Source organism: Aulonocara sp. 'chitande type north' Nkhata Bay, linkage group LG7, assembly GCF_057382095.1.
Source record: "Aulonocara sp. 'chitande type north' Nkhata Bay isolate Kocher_YH1m ecotype deep benthic linkage group LG7, A_spYH_male_GT1.1, whole genome shotgun sequence".
In the NCBI taxonomy this organism is placed as follows: Eukaryota; Metazoa; Chordata; class Actinopteri; order Cichliformes; family Cichlidae; genus Aulonocara; species Aulonocara sp. 'chitande type north' Nkhata Bay.
The window spans coordinates 64,516,322-64,534,232 of NC_141350.1; the positions used below are offsets into that span (position 1 = coordinate 64,516,322).

The 17,911-nt window shown below is 42.5% G+C and overlaps 1 protein-coding gene and 1 pseudogene across 2 annotated transcripts in view; both read right to left on the reverse strand.

Moving 5' to 3' along the window:
* The window catches only part of far1 (fatty acyl CoA reductase 1), a 29,322-nt gene extending 24,379 nt beyond the window's left edge, over window positions 1–4,943 (reverse strand). For both annotated transcript variants that reach the window (XM_086301940.1, XM_086301941.1), the window contains exon 1: window positions 4,833–4,943. The gene's annotated coding sequence lies outside the window, so the exon portion shown is untranslated. The remainder of the gene's footprint in view (window positions 1–4,832) is intronic.
* A 6,117-nt stretch (window positions 4,944–11,060) lies between these two features.
* On the reverse strand, window positions 11,061–12,997 carry LOC147326611 (E3 ubiquitin-protein ligase CBL pseudogene; annotated as a pseudogene).
* Window positions 12,998–17,911: the final 4,914 nt, after the last annotated feature.

The window sequence follows — 17,911 nt, forward strand, 5'->3', positions numbered from 1 at the left end:
TCAGAAGAGTCAGAATCAACAATCACAAGGTTTATGGTGCTCTTTGTGAGCGATTCCACCTAGCATTAGACACCAACCTCCAGCAACCACTCCCCAAGTGGTTGAGGAGTAATTGAGGTGTAATTTTACAGTCACTTTTTGGCATCCAACCTGTTGGTTTCTCAAAAATAAAGACGCAAATCCCCATCCACTATACTAAAACTGTCATTTTTTTTTTTAAATTTTATTTCTTTTTTAGTTCACCCAGCTCTATTGAAAAAACATTATCAAAGTGGCAGTATAGAATGATAGACCAAAATATAGACAAATACCAGCATGTGCCCACTTATAAATGGTATTTATAAGGATAAAAACCCCACCAGAGCCTACCTGGAAGCACTGCATGCCTCTTTTGGCCAATATATCCAGGGTTGGAGGAGGACAAACTTTTTTGGCTAATAGCAAGAATTGCTGTGAAGCTGCTTCACAGGCAGGAATCTAGTAATGCTCATGTTTCCTTGTGGTGCCTGGTCTATGATTATAGAGATGAGATAATTGAGAAAAACAAACAAGATGTGATTGTGAAGAAAAACGGGAGTGCAGGGGAGAGAGGGGAGGCATGTCTCTTAGCCTGACCAAAAAACAAACAAACAAAAAAGGATCATGCATGCATTAACCCCTTTAAAGCTGCAGAGAAAGTGTGCACATCACAGGGAAAAAAAAAAAAAAAAAAAGACCCTGGAACAAAAGACTGTAAAAGCTTTCTCTCCCCGAACATATCTAGCATCCCACATACAGCTGCCCTTGAAAACTCATCAGCCTACACTGAAATACTCCCTCAAATCATGTGTCTTCATGTGAATGAACAGAAAGCTCTGTCCCTGGATGTAGCCTTGCAGGGCCTGCTAAGGCGTTTGATCAAATGTTTGTGAAAGAGCTACTGAAGCCTACAGGCAGGCAGGCAGACAGCAAGTTGATCCCTGATGCTTCACTCTAAATAATTGATCAAATGCATTATAATGCCCCAACTGGGCACCTGTGGCTGAGGTTTAATTGTTTACAGACAGAGGAAGTCTAAGCTTTTGACAAATGCTCTCAGAGGAACAATCCACACCTGACTGATGTGAAACCCCACCTAATACCAAACAAGTGGGAGAGCGATAGATCTTTGAATTAAATGATAAAGCGTTACAGACACTAAAATGTATATATTCACAACACTAATCTAACCAAACTCAAAGATATTAGAGATGATAATAATAAAAATGTCATGATATGAAATGGTAATTCACTTTATTCATGCTTGAATCCTTAAAGATCCTTGCTTTAAATTTAATGAGAAAATCCTTTAGCGTTGCGATGGGTAGCCAACAAACGCTATAGTTTAATACATCTTTCACACGTTGTTCATGCTTTTATTGAAAGTGTGTTGACTGTATTATCTTTGGGTTTGTAACAGCCTCTGAGGCACAGAAAAAGGCAATTAAAAAGATGGTAACAATAGCTGGTAGGTTGTTGGGAATTGGATTACCAAGCTTAAAAAGCATTTATAAAGCAGCAAGGCAAATAATATTGTGATTGATGGGAGGCTTAATCCTCAGGCCATCAAATTTCTTAACAAATGAAACACGTAATTTGTCCAATTGGTTCTGGTTAAAATTATCCATGCGATGCAATGATAGTCAAAGTATTTGTATATTGTGTGCTTTCTGTCTTATGTTGATGTGATGCAATCAAATATCCAGACGAGGACAGATCTACCTACATTACACTGGGCTTAAGTTATTGAGTTTTGCTTTAGGATGCTGTAATGCAAGTCTGTGGCAACTACAAAACTTAACTGGTACAAAGAGAAGACAACACTTCGCTCCCGTTTAAGCTCAGCTGCACTGGTAAAGTTAAAAATTGTGTTTTCAACGCTCTCTGTGCATCAGACTATATAGCACTTATATTACAAGTCTGTTAACTTTGTATTATGACTAAAGGTCACTGAGGTAATCACCCAAAGAGTCCTTTGTGTGTCTTTTCTCTCTTATTCTCCATTTGTGGAATTTTTCATATATTTGTTCTCCTTTTGTAATGTTAACATTTTCTTTGTAATTTATTCATTTAATTCTGATTAGAGATTCTCTTTTTCCATTTCAGTTGCACTTGATTTCCCTGTAACTGTTCTATTTACCACATTTTATGTAGATTTTGCGGTTCAATTTTGTTTCACACACTTAAACGTTAATACATTTGTTTCAAACGGAAAGTACTTTCAGTTAGCTCTCATTTTTGAATGTGCTAAATAAAATTTAGAGTAATACATTTAAATTAATTCAATTGAATTCATTTATATAACACCAAATAACAGCAAGAGTTGCCTCAAGGCACTTTATATTGTAAGGTAGTTCCAACAATAATACAGAGAAAACCCCAACCATCACAGGATCACCTATGAGCACGCACTTGGCAACAGGGGGAAGGAAGAATTCCCCTTTAACAGGAAAAAACCTCCAGCAGAACCAGGCTCAGGGGGTGGGGTGGGGCATCTATTGTGACTGGTTAGTGGTGAGGGGAGGAAGACAGAACAAAAGTCACACTGTAGAAGAGAGCCAGAGAATAATAACTAATGATTAAATGCAGTGTGGTGTATAAACACTGTGAGCAAAAAGATGCAAATTAAAGAAAAGAAAGTGCATCATGGGAAGCCCCCAGAGGCCTAAGCCTTCTGCAACTTATCTAAGGGACGGTCATCTGATCCAGCCCTATGATCTTTATCAAAAAAGGAAAGTTAAAAAGCTAATCTTAAAAACAGAGGGTTTCTGAATGGCCTGAAAGCTGATGCTCCCTCTTCTTGAAAGTAGTAATGAGTGAAGACTTAAGATTTAAGTAGGATACTTCCCCACACTAAAGACAGAATCATAAACTGATGCAAAAAGTAACAAAACAAACACACATCTCATGTGCAAAACATCTTCGGTGAGGACCCCCCCCCCCCATTCCCCGGAGTCTCCAGGCTTAAGCGAAACCTGGACACATGCAATTCATAGCCTGGTGTTTGCAGAAGACAACTGAAATAAAAACAATATCTCAGGCCAGTGTGACGACAACTTTAATCCTGTGCGTACATTTTTTAAAGCCCTTTACAACATCTTGAAAGCACCAGTTTAACGTCCAGTCTTCCGATTAGTTAACTGGTTTATGTGTTTGCATTTCTGACTGCATGTTTTTACACTTGAAGATGGACAACTGGGGTTAACATCGTTTTATTACATGGACAACATTTCTGGTGCTCCTTGGCAGTGCATTTTTCCTTAGCTAGCCAACAAATGAGCAACCACAAACAAACAAACAAACAAACAAACAAACAAAAAAAAAAAAAAAAGAAAGAGGATAGCTGGCTTCCCCTTTTGAAAAAGAGAAGTAAAACAAAGGCAAGTAAAGATTTAGCAGAAGTTTGTTTGCTAACAAACATACTTGATTTTATGATGTTGCACAAGTTATCTTGCAAGAGGGTGAGACTGCAGAGATGCGGAATGAAGCTTAACTGATAGAAACCCATTTTGTTTTTTCCATCTGACTTTTTGATTGTGTAGTAGCATCAATATCTCCAACTGACACCATCCTGGTCCCGTTTTTAAATGAAGATTCTACTAAATGTGCTTAATTGCAACTTTCAGTGATTTATACTGAACACAGATGTTGCGATAAAGAGGTTTGCCTTGCCATTTTGTTGCTGCTAGGCAGGTTTTTTAAGAATGTGTTCGTAGAGGTAGTGCAACTACCGGGGGGGGGAATCATGAATCACTTGCTCGCTCTCTGGGGAGGCCAACAAGCATGCGTTGACTTAAAGTCCTGCAGGTGCAAATGCCAACAACGTGCTTATTCCAGTCAAAATCAACTTCCTGCCTGTAATTGTTGACAAAGCACAGCCATCTATGTACTAGTATTGCAGGTTAACTTAGTTTCAAACTAAGTATGCCAACCAAGTGGGAACAGAGCCAAATCCTAGAGCACTTAATAAACATTTTACACATGTGTGTGTTAATCATTGAGAGACAAACCTCTTCTGAAAGTTTATATTTGTAGGAGACCTCAGAAATATCTCTGAGGGGAAAAAATTCAATAAACCCTCTGATGATTGCAACAATTCCATTTTCTTTCAGTCAGCATGTCACCATAATCATCGTGATGAAGTAATTCTTTGAGATTTTACCTAAGCCAGTGTGTGTAATTAGAAAAAGCGTGAAAGAGGAGGGGGAATAAAAAAAGGCAGACTCCATTAGGTAGAGTGAGCAGTGAAGCCCGTGATTCTCATTACACACAGCTGCCTCAAATCATTATCACGGTCACCACTCACTCTCCATTTGCACAGTAGGCGACGATTAAACCGACCACGCAGACTAATGTTTGGCTGTGACTGCCTTTAATGTGATTAGTAGCAGAATCTGCGAGGAAATTAGAAGGTGTGCGCCTCAGCTAGAGCCTCGCCACAAATTAAGAGTCTCCTGTGCTGCTGAAGTAGTTCCCCCTTCCTCGTTTAAGTAGTAAAAACGAGGAAGAGTGGCCACCCCACAAGAAATGCTGCACGAGTTTCGCGGTGGCTGGCTGCCACGTTTGTGCGCGATGTGCGAGAAATGCCAGCAGAGTCGCAGCTGGTCCTCATATCTGCGTAATTTGTTGGAGTTGCGCTACAGAAGCCTCGAGCCACCCCTCTCTTCTCTGTGTCGCATCTCTGCCTACACGTTGACAGCCTGTCGCACGGGCACTTGAAGCTCTGAAACCCCGCTTACAGTTACAGGAGCACGAGCATACACGGACAGGGGCGCGCGCGTGTCTCCACAAGGCGATTTGAAGCGTGTACGTACCAGAAATGTCGGCGCTTTTCCTCCCGGCGTGAAAACTTAGGAGAGAGTGTTGAAGTGAGGCGGGAAGCGAAAAGTAGCGAGTACCGCTACGAAAGACTGAGTGGAGCCCCAGCAGGAAGCCAGCGGAATAAATGAACCCCGTGACGTCAGGGACAGCGGTCTCGCGCACAGATAGGAAGAAGATGAGGTCTCACTCCTACCTGTTTCAACTACTCGGCCTACGGAGACACGAAAAGACTTTCGACTGAGACTTTTCTCCTAATTATGACTTACTATCGTTTAATTATGAGACAGAGGTCATTATTACCTGAGGCAAAACCTGCAAGGCTTTCTAAGCCTTAAATCATCAATTTATTAGGACATCACGTTCACAGTAACACTTTCGTAGAAACTGGAAGTATCCTCGTGGTACGTTAGATGAAGAAAAATGGCAGTAGCTAGGACTAAATAAGTTTTCTGTGCAAAACCTTTTGTTGTTTCAGCACCGTTGGTGTGTAACCACTTCATCAAATTTGCATCTTTAACATAGCAAAAGTGGGCGGAGTAAGCATCAAACAGTTCACCCTGAAAAGCATGGGCTGAGGAAAAGGAGACACAATCAGGTCATAACATTTTTGTAACTAGCGCATTTCTCAGGCGTGGGCAGTTAATTTCCCCAAGGGGCCTCGTGAGAAACTGGGACTGTTGTGGAGGGCTGCATCAAAACACAGAGCCCAGTTCAGCTCATATTAATGTTATCCTCCTTACTGTATGAGCTCATTGCTGAGGCCCTCCACAGCAGTCCTATTTCTCATCTGGCCCCTTGGGAAAATTAGTTCCTTGATAGAAACTGAAATATGATGTACTGCTGCAACAAAAACGGCAAAAGTGTGCAATCATATTTCTATTTTTGGAAATGGGTTTAATTGGTCCCATTCACTGAACCAGTGATGAGGTGGATAGGATGGTTTTAAAAGGATTAGATAATTAAAAAAAAAAAAAAAGTGGCATGTAGATGGGTGGTTCCCAGACTGCAAACACTATACTAGCTACATGTAGTTACATGTCTCCACTCTGGGTCACATGGCACACCTAACAAAGGCAGGTACTTTGAAATTCCTCACCCTGCCCAGTGAGGAAGGAAGCAGGGCCATTAAAAAGCCATGGAAGTTGTTCTAAAAGTGAGGAAAAGTAACATTATGCTGTCGTAGGCTGTCGATTTCATCGAGCCTCTTATTCCTAATGTAAATGCAAAACTCACACCAGTGTATAAGTACACTGCTCAGAAAATTAAAAGAATGCTCTGAAAACACATCCAGATCGCAACTGGATAAAGAAAAAAAAATTATTCTGCATATCTATACTGATATGTACTGGGTAATGTGATATGAATGAAAGGATACCACATCGTTTGATGGAAAAGAAAATGATCAGCCTATAAAGGGCTGAAATCAAAGAGAAAAAATGATGTGGCAGGCTAATCCATTTTGCCAAAATTTTATAGTAGCAGCTAAAAATGGTACTCAATAGATTGTATGTCCCCCAGGTGTTTGTATGCATGTGTGACAATGTCAGGGCATGCTTCTAATGAGACGATAGATGATGTCCTGGGGATCCTCTCCCAGATCTGGACCAGCATCACTGAACTCTTGGACAGTCTGAGGTGCGACCTGGTGGGGTTGGATACTACGAAACATATTGTTCCAGAGTGTTCTGTTGGATTTAGGACAGGCGTCTGAGGGCCACTCAGTGGTAGTAATTCCTTCATCCTCCAGGACTTGTGTGTATACTCTGGACTGGACGGTGGTCTGTCTGATGTGCAGTGCAGGAGTCTGTACTGTCTCCATTCCTGTTCACCCTGTAAACCTCAGACTTTCAGTACAACGCCTGGTCATGCCAACTAACGAGATAATATGACAAAGTGTTGGAGTGCTTGGAAGTATTAGTGATGAGCATAAGAAAGAATACAGAGCATTAGTAGGTAATTTGTGGAGTGGCCTGAAAGGAATCATCTGGTTATGTGTGTGAATAAGAACAGAAACGATGACTGACTTCAACAGGAAGAGGACAGCTCTATGACCCGTGTCTATCCTGACACAGGATGCTGATGTAATGTTTGAGTACAAGCACTGGGGCCTCCACATTAACAACTGACTGAACTGCAACACCAACACAGATACTGTGTATTTCCTATGAAGCTGAGAGTCTTGTGTGTGTGCAGTAAAATTGAGATTTTCCATTAGTCATGTATGCAGAGTGCAGTGTGCTGGAGCTGGTGACACTGTGGACTCTCATCTCTCTCCCTCTTTTCTCCTCTTAAAGCAGACAGTGTTCTGAAACTTTTAAAGCTCTGCAGAAAGACTTGAGAACTGTTGCGCAGCACCACTTAAAAAAATTACTCCTTGGAAGCACAATATGAAAAAAAGAGGGATGTCTTGAGACATTTGGACACTAACCTCTGTCATATGTGGTCATTGTTAAATAATACACCAATCATCAGATAGCTTTATATTTCTAAATATAAAAATTTGGTGAATCTGATCAAACAGATTTTAAGTAAAAGAGAAATGCAAACAAGTTTCGCAACTTTTCCCTAAACAAAATGTACAAAAATGGGCTGATATCAGACAGAGTAGCCATCTGAATACACTTTGACTTTTATACTTCGACCAAGGAAACAAGAAAGGAGGACGAAACAGTAAAATATGCCACTGTGTTACCTGATTTTTGTGTTTTTCTTTTACATAAATAAATGTGCACTGTAAATGATTGCAGAGAAGGCACAAATCAGTGCACAAGGAAAACAAATATCATCAGAATTCAGGAAATGAAGTGTTTGAAGGTCAAAGTTTCCTGGGGAACATCCAAAAGCTACGCTCATTCTTCCCTATTCTGCCTGCACGCTGCAGAGAAAACAGGTTAGCTTAGTTGTATCTACTGAAACCCAGAGCTAAACTAGCACTCTTACGCTGAAATAATACAAAATGGCCCCATGTTAAGTTAACAAGGACATAATAGTAGATCATCAGAAGCAAGAGACTGTGCTTTTGTTTAGCTGGGTGGACAAACTAGTTTAACAGAGACTTGTTTCATTCTGGATGAATACTGAAAGAGTAGTGTTCCAGCTCCAATATTACTCATAGACTACATTATTAAAGATATACCTTGTATACTTATAGTACAAAAATTAGAAGCTAAATGTACAGAATCACAGGCAGCAGGCTCCAGATGCAAGAGCAGGGCATGAGCAGTCCTAACGAAAGAGAAGGATCTGAAATTTTTTTCCATACTTTACACAATATAAGCCAAGAGTTTACAGAAAGGCTTACATCTGCAATATCCATATTCATGAAAGAATCAAAATCTAAGTAGAACATATGGGAGTCTGGTGTGTATGTGTGGAGAGGTTTGGAGATATCACATTTATTTGTGGAAAAACACGGGCTCTTAATGTGGAAATCAAAGAAAGAAAAAAAATCAGCATCAGTCCGCGGTATGATCATGTGGGGATCAGCCTCTTAGCATTTTCCCAGTGTGGGTGGTTTGGTGGGTGCATGTGTGTGAAAGAGTGTTATGTGCTGCCAAACACAAAGCAGGCAACATTTCGCCCTCTAGTGTTCACGGCTGTGTTTGGACTTGATTCCAACGTGCAAATAACTGAGTGCTGCTCAATGAAAAGCACATAGATAGATGAGAAAAGGTCACAAAGTATTAAGGTACTTGTGATTTTTTGGGATTTTTTAAACTTAAATATTTGGATTCTCTTTGTATTACATAGTGTTATAGTGTAAACATATACAAAACATATAGCATAAATGCATGCATGTGCAATAAAACTAGCAGACCTAAAACCCCTGATTATTTTAACAAACATATAACCATTTACTTGTTTGATATCACTAAACAATATGTATACTTCACGCTTATTTACATATCTGAACGTGTATATCAAACACACAGTTGTTGTATTCACATTTCGGCATGGTGATGCTGCTAATCCATTTTTATGCCACTGTCATTGCACAAAACAGGTGTTTCTCTGTTCTTTTGTGTTACACTGGTATCTCTCTTTTGAATACAATTACACAGTGCTTTATATTTGAATTTGCAACCCATGTAGATGAGCTAAAGTTAGAGGGCGGGACAACAATTGGGTCAAAGCAGGTATATCTTTAGTATCATATGTAGCAGTTTTTACTCTTTCTCTGTTATGACAAAAATCTGTAATCATAGAGCCAGTTTCATGTATGAGGGGACAGGGTTCAAGATGTGCTTGAAAATCATGTTCAGATCTTTTTAAATTACTGACTTCATACACTTAATTACTTTTGGATCAAATGGTGATTCCCCCTTGGAACTGTAGCTAATAAATCTTGAACAACAGTTACTTTTACTGGAAGTTAAAAACTAGGATGAAGCGATGACTTCAGAATTGAGCTATACGTGGCGCCGACTCTTAGCTCAATTACTTTAGATTCATAGAGATATTATCTTATCGTTAACTGTATTACTGTGCCAACACAGTATATTGCTGCCAAACAGACCTATCAGATCTGCTGAGGTACGTGTCCCTGTAGCATGAAGCTACATTTCTGAGAAAGTGTATGCTAGGCTGAGGCTTCCATGGGTGGGCAATTCATTCTCCAAAGGGGCCACATGAGACACTAGGACTGTTGTGGAGGGCTGCACCAATACGCTGAACTTAGTTCTGCTCATTATTGCTTAGGCTATGCTGTAGTGTATAGAGTTAAGATGAAGCTTTCTATTTCTACGCAGTGTTACTGAGCCATGACTTCATGTTGTAGCTATGAACTGTCACCAGGGGACAGTATCAGACAATATTTCCAGCCACCTGTTTCTGTTTTTATTGGCTCTAGCTTAGCTCTTGCCCCAGAGAAAACAGAAGTCGTAGCATATGTAATACTCTGATAAATATCAGTGGTATTTATTTTGTTTTCATGAGAATAAGTTAAAGAGAAAATAATTGTTCATGGTGAGGTTAAGAGTGGTATAAATATGTGATATAAATGTTTGTATTAAAATGCATAAATCGTGTGTGAAAAAATCAGTTATGTTAAAAAAACATAATTTCATGGAATGTGAATGTCTGTTAAAAGAGAGGAGGTGTAACTTGTCTTATATGCTACGTCACGAGAGGTCATGACTTGCAGATGACTTCCGGGGGAAAGAGACTCGGGAGGAAGAGAGGAGAAAAAGGAGGATTACTAAAATGGCATAGACGAAGCACGGACTTCGGGACTGCTTATGTCACCAAAGTTGTTCGGCAACAACATATCACCCGTCTGCGGACTTCCCGGTAATCATTCGGAGCGTTTGAGCCGGGCTTCCCGTATCTTTTGTGCTTGGCTAAGCACGAGGCACGTTTGGCTACGTTGGCTAGCTGGAGCTAGGCTAACGCCACGGTCCTGGCTAACGGAGATTCCGCCGGAGCGAAGAGACGGAGTTTGAGAGTTGTCTCGGGAGAGAGTCGCTAACCGTGGATGATTTGCTGCTATCTAAGGAACCGGAGATTCGTTGCTCGCTGCCGCGAGTGGAGACGGTTGCTACCACAACGAGCGAGTTATTCATCGGAGGAGGTGGAGACATCACGGATACTCGGAGGTATTGTTGTTATTATTAAGAGCTCCAACTAAAGCGCGCCAACAACAAAAATAAACTAAGAGTGCACTCTGGGGAAAGAATAACATTGGACAGGTTAAGGGAAAAAATACTAAAATCTATCCCCCGGGGGTTTATTGTATGTTTTGTATATGTGTTTTTTTTCATGAAGAAAAAAAGGGTTGGATGTGAATTTCCTGCAATTGTTTAATACATTTTCTAACCCTGAGATCCTGTGTTGGGTTTATTGCATGGTGTCTTATCATTTGAGTATTCACATGTATTAGCCTTAATCGGTTAAGTGTATTTCCTTAGCCTCCGCTTGTCTGTGTAGACACGAGAATCATATGAACCTTAGACTGATATTTATTTTTCGAGATGTATCTTTTATCACAGAATGTTTAAGTAGAGTCAAGACTGCACCCGAGGGCATAAGGGGGGAGTCTTGTCACACGAGCCGGTGGTAAAAGTGTTACATTTTTGGGGGCTCGTCCGGGATCGCCGCCTGCTACAAACATACTGGGATCTACTGCAGAGTCTATGTTGAGATTGCTGAAGGCTGCAGAAGGGCCGCCGATATCTGACAGGGCTCTTCTGGCGGGGGCAGGAGGGACCACTGGTCTGGGAAAGTCATACTCGTAAACATCCTCCACACTGGCCTCCTCCTTTTTGTCCTGCGGAACAGCTGAATGCTGAGGATGGTAGCTCAGAGTTCTGCGTCGTCTCCGACGAGCCGGCCTGGGCCTGGATGTTACACATGGATTCGTAATCCTGGGGGTCCTCAGATTCTCTGTCCCCCACCTCACTGCCGGAAGGTCTGAGCATGTTTGTTGATCTGCCGGTATTTCTAACAACCCAAGATCTATATTTTTCCCTTAAAGACAGCGCCATATAGCCCTGTTGTGGTGGGGCCTTCGTTGCAGGGCGTGGCACCATGTAGTTTGCTGCCCAGGCTGGCTGGTCCAGGGTGGAGGGGAGGGGTCTCCTTTCGAGTCTGGATTCCTGGCCGACCAGGGAGGGGCGCTCCGGTGGGGGAGGAGGGGGAGGCTCTCTCAGTGCTGGAGGCAGAGGTAGAGGCTTGTCCCTGTGAGTGGCTACCATTTTGACTGTGGCTCCCTGACTCAGTGCACTATGGGAGGTGGAGGACCTCTGCTGTAAGAGGTCCAGTCGCAGAGGCACCGGAGGCAGCTGAGACACTGGAGACGGAGGGCGCTCCACTTTGGTGCAGGCCAGCCTGATCATGACAAGTTGCTGGTCTTCCAGCCGATCATCCTTTTCCTCTTCCTTGCCTGCGGCTTCTGCTCTGCTCGACCCCTGGAAACCAGCAAAGGAAGCCCCAGTGGCCTTCGGGTGAAAGGGGTCCACTACAATAGGCTCTGTGCCTTTAATCTCACATCGGCTAAACGGGCAGCCCTGACCCTCCGATTCCTGAGTAACTTTGATGTGGTCCTGTGGAGACGGTTCACACAACCCTGTAAGGTCTGGGTTCCGTACACGGCCATCTGGGAAAAGATAGAATCCCTCTCTGTATCCATCAATGAGTGCTTGGAAGAGTGGTTTGTTATGCGGGATGGTCTGCAGGATGTTCCCATCATCTGTCACATAGCCAATTACCCACTGGCCCAGCCGAGTGCAGCTCAGCCTGAAGATATAGCTGCCAGGTATGCGGATGAACCTGTGCAGTCGAGCCTTCATCTCATCATAGGTTAAGAAGGCTATATAACCAGGGTGTGTAACAGCCAGGCTGTTCCAGTTCCTTAGAAGAGATGACCATGGCTGAAAGAGCCTTGTAAAGATGTCAAACTCGAAGACGGAGATGTAGTCGTTACAGGTGAGGTCGATAGTGGATTTGAGCGCCATGGCCTCCAGACCTGAGCTAATAGGGTGAAACTCATGAAGAGCCTGCCGAAATGTCCTCCATGGCACTATGGTCTTGTCCCCGAATGACCTTCTCCAGAATTCAGCAGCATCAGCTTTGGTAATCCTGAAGTTGTCGCCCTGAAATAGGCCATTGGGGAAGATGGCTTTTAACTCCGCTAGCATGTGACTGAAGATCAGAGATAGCTTGGTAAGGTTTTGCCTGGGCTGGGAGTTCTCCTCGTACTTCCTCTTCTTGGCCTCCTTAAAAAGACTCATGGTCTGCTTCGTCTTGTTCGTCAAGTTGTCGATGACCACGCGGAAATACTCGTTCTCGCCGAGGATCTCTATTTTGCCCTCATACCTGGACAGAATGGTGCGTAAATGCTGGTAGGTATTCGGCAAAAGATCCGGGATGTAGGGCAGATTGCTCTTCAACGCCACCTTGGGGTTCTCGCACAGATGCACCACCTTATCCATGAGTTTCCAGCATTTTTCCACCATTTTCTTGTCAACCACTGCGGGCTGGTGAGGCTGGAGAGCTTGCTGGTGAGGCTGAAAGGCGTCCTTCATCAAGCCGATGAGACCGGCGCCCCTTCTCGGATTTCCGGCCATTAATTCGGTTGGTGACAGGGGGTTAGCCCGGGGCTCTTCTGGGGGTGGGTGGCTGACAACCTGACAAAACTGACATTTATCCAGTGACAGCTTCAGTCCTTTAGACGGTCAAGCACCTTCAGCAACCGGATCTCATGCTCCTCAAGCGTGGCTCCAAACACAATGAGATCGTCGAGATAGACCAACACCTCAAGCAAGTTCATGTCTCCAACAGTTTGTTCCATTACCCGCTGAAATGTAGCGGGAGCCCCTGTCACTCCCTGTGGCATTCTTTCAAATTGGAAGAATCCAGCCGGGCAAATGAAAGCTGTCTTTTCCTTGTCTGAGTCTGCCATGGGCACTTGATAGTATCCACTCCGAAGGTCAAGCACACTGAACCACTTGCTTCCACTGAGACATGCCAAAGCATCTTCAATTCTTGGCACCGTGTATTGGTCGGGAGTGGTGCGGCGGTTTAGGGTCCGAAAATCCACACACATCCTTATTTTCCCATTCTTCTTTCTCACGACCACAATGGGTGAGGCATAAGGACTGCGTGACTCTGTAATAACACCAGCAGTTTTTAGCTGCGCTAGATGCTGTCTCAATGCCTCTACGTCAGCAGGTGGCAACCGACGAGACCTCTCCCGAAATGGTTTGTCCTCTGTGGTTTTAATAGTGTGCTGGGTGCTCTTACTGCATCCGACATCAAACTCATGCAGAGAGAAAACTTCACTCGTTATGCTCAAGCTTTTCCAACAAAAGACCAGAGAGCCTCTACGGTTGCAAAGGTGTTGCTGGAGAAGTATTTCGTTCATTACGGACTGCCACGGAGGATGCACAGTGATCAGGGCAGAGATTTTGAAAGTCGTCTTGTTCATGAAGTGTTGAGTTCGCTTGGAGTTGAAAAGTCAAGAACGACGCCCTATCATCCTCAAGGAGACCCTCAACCCGAGAGATTTAATAGGACGTTGTTGGACATGTTGGGGACCCTGGAACCGAACAGAAAGAAAAAATGGAGTCAGCACGTCGTTCATTTGGTTCATGCTTATAATTGCACTCCAAATGAAGCTACAGGTTTCTCTCCTTATTTCCTTATGTTTGGGCGTGAAGCTAGGTTACCTGTGGATTTGTGTTTCGAGACTTCTAGTGATGGCACACCACAGAAAACTTACCTCAAGTACGTTTCTGACCTGAGGAAGGAGTTGAAGGCTGCCTATGAACTAGCAGAGTCCGTCGCGGCCAAACAGAATGAGAACAATAAGCAGCGGTATGACAAAAGAATCTGGTTCGCACAGTTGTTACCTGGAGACAGAGTCTTGCTACGAAACCTCGGGTTACAGGGGAAGCATAAACTGGCCGATCGCTGGGCGTCAAAACCATATGTTGTGGAAAGCAAGATGCCGAACCTACCAGTGTTCCGGTTGAAACCTGAAGATGGTGATGGACCAATCAAGATCGTCCATCGAAATCACTTACTGCCTCTTGGGGAGAGGATATGTCTAGACTCTGCATCCCATACGGATCTCACCCCTACAAGGAGAGTCTTGCGATGGAGGAAACAGAAAGAATGCACAGACAAGCCTGGAAAGGAAAAGACACTATCGCAGAGAACGGCAGATAAAGACTCTGAAAGGGAAGGAGTCACACCCAGTGATAAAGATGAGAAAGAGTACACTGACTCCGAAGATGAGGATTTTGGCCTTTGGTGTGATCTGACTGTTGAACCTCTCAGGTGCAACATGGATAGTGATACTCTGGAACCATTCAGTCTGGATTTGGGTATTTCCTTAAGCGACGTAGCTGAACAACCAAAAACAGTTGGGCTGGGAGTAACACAGGAATGTGTAGAGGAACCTGAGACGGACAGTGTAAATGAATCTGAGTCTGTTGAGATCACCGAAGCCGAATCACCTGATACTTGCGAGAATCCTGAGGAGGCAGGGAAAGAGAAAACACTGAATGCAGACCTTATTTCGCAAGAAGAAGATACTGGATTTAACTCTGAGACTAATCCTGACTTTGACATTAAGACCAGACCTCAGAGGTTAAAGAGGGCTCCTTTGAGGTTAACTTATAATGAACCAGGTCATCCCAGTGTGGTAGCCGCCACTACAGTGAAATATGTCTCTTGTTTTTATAAGTGGATAGGTACATCCATCTTTGCTTAGTTGTGTGTTTTACTCACCTGTTGTGCCATAATGGTTTATGTTTTCAAGGTACAAAGTCATGAGGGCATGCTTTTCTTTGGTGGGGGGAGAGTGTAATACTCTGATAAATATCAGTGGTATTTATTTTGTTTTCATGAGAATAAGTTAAAGAGAAAATAATTGTTCATGGTGAGGTTAAGAGTGGTATAAATATGTGATATAAATGTTTGTATTAAAATGCATAAATCGTGTGTGAAAAAATCAGTTATGTTAAAAAAACATAATTTCATGGAATGTGAATGTCTGTTAAAAGAGAGGAGGTGTAACTTGTCTTATATGCTACGTCACGAGAGGTCATGACTTGCAGATGACTTCCGGGGGAAAGAGACTCGGGAGGAAGAGAGGAGAAAAAGGAGGATTACTAAAATGGCATAGACGAAGCACGGACTTCGGGACTGCTTATGTCACCAAAGTTGTTCGGCAACAACATATCACCCGTCTGCGGACTTCCCGGTAATCATTCGGAGCGTTTGAGCCGGGCTTCCCGTATCTTTTGTGCTTGGCTAAGCACGAGGCACGTTTGGCTACGTTGGCTAGCTGGAGCTAGGCTAACGCCACGGTCCTGGCTAACGGAGATTCTGCCGGAGCGAAGAGACGGAGTTTGAGAGTTGTCTCGGGAGAGAGTCGCTAACCGTGGATGATTTGCTGCTATCTAAGGAACCGGAGATTCGTTGCTCGCTGCCGCGAGTGGAGACGGTTGCTACCACAACGAGCGAGTTATTCATCGGCGGAGGTGGAGACATCACGGATACTCGGAGGTATTGTTGTTATTATTAAGAGCTCCAACTAAAGCGCGCCAACAACAAAAATAAACTAAGAGTGCACTCTGGGGAAAGAATAACATTGGACAGGTTAAGGGAAAAAATACTAAAATCTATCCCCCGGGGGTTTATTGTATGTTTTGTATATGTGTTTTTTTCATGAAGAAAAAAAGGGTTGGATGTGAATTTCCTGCAATTGTTTAATACATTTTCTAACCCTGAGATCCTGTGTTGGGTTTATTGCATGGTGTCTTATCATTTGAGTATTCACATGTATTAGCCTTAATCGGTTAAGTGTATTTCCTTAGCCTCCGCTTGTCTGTGTAGACACGAGAATCATATGAACCTTAGACTGATATTTATTTTTCGAGATGTATCTTTTATCACAGAATGTTTAAGTAGAGTCAAGACTGCACCCGAGGGCATAAGGGGGGAGTCTTGTCACACGAGCCGGTGGTAAAAGTGTTACACATACAAAGAACTTTATGAAAGAGTGAAGCTTGCAGTAAACTTTAAAATACTTGACTATATTTTTACATACAAAAAACTTAGTGTTCACACGTGATGTATGCCGTACCCCTCTGGATACACAGTATGTCCATCCATTCTCTTCCACTTCTCCAATTCAGGGTAGTTGGGGGGCTGGAGCCTATACTGGCTGTCGGAGAGAAAGAGGCAGGATACACCCAGTCTGTCGCAGGGCTAACACATAGAAACAGACCACACAGCATATGTCTGTACTATATTCAAACTTGTTTCATATTTCTGCAAGTAAGATTGGAGTCACTGTAGCCGCAGCTGTTGTTATGCTACCTACCGGTAACCATGTGAAACTCACAAACAGTACTCCTTCCAACAGAACGTGTTTGGTCTTTATTGGTGAACGGCTGTGGAATCAAAGCACTTTGAAATCGGATGATGCTTTTTTAATACACCCTGTACAATCAGACAGTCACTTTATTGTACTGACATATGTGCACAATGTACTGAGGTTCACAGTTGTTTCAGGACGTGTAAAGTTGTGAAACCTCATGTGTAATGTGCAAAAGAATAATCTGACCAGCAAGTTGTTCTTTTAAATCTCATTTTGGGGGCAGAATCACCAAATATTTAACCTCCGGACAAAAAATAAAGCTCTCAGACACCTGGAGTTGATCCAAGATGGTTGCCAAGTTGTGAAACTTGCTTCTCTGGGGGAACCCCAAGCATCATTTTGAGTGGGTGCAATCAGCTCAGGTGGCTAAGGTAGGTAACCCAGAATACAGACTGATCTAAAAGCAGTAAGAACAAAGACTCCAGCAGGAGGAAACACAGTCAAAAATACAAGGCAAGACTGAAACAAATGTAACTAAAAGATGCCATAACCATCTGAATATGTGAAACATATAGGAGAACAGCGAGGGATATTTTAAGAAAAGGTAAGCGTTTCTTAAAATACAAAGTCCAACAGGTGAAATCTAAAACCCACAAACAAGAGACTTAGACATGCAGGAGTAACACAAGACTATATACACAAACAGGACTGATTAGACAACAGGACACGGGAGGAATCACCTGACAGCAGACGATAACAGTCAAGGAAACATAGGAAGAAAGAGACCGGAAGTAAAACTAACCTTCAACATAAAACAGGAAATAACCAAAACATAATAAAAGACATAAAAAGTTACAGACAAAAGAACACAAAGGAACTAAAACCAGACGGAGGGAGGCACTGGAGAGCCGACCTCTACTACTACTACTCTATTATATTATTATACTACTATAATAATGTAATATAATATTATACTACTATTATATTATTAATACTACTACTACTACTAATTATTATTATTATTATTATTATTATTATTATTATTATTATTAAGACATTAACCCAAAATTATAATACTAAAACTCATCATCAGGGTAATAAGATCAAACCAGAACCAACACTCAGAAATGAACGAAAAACCTCAAATTAAGCCTCATAAACTGAGGAGACTAAGTATCCAAGCTACACAGTATCAGTAATGAAACATCGAGTTGCTCTTCATCACATAAATATAACTAAAATCAA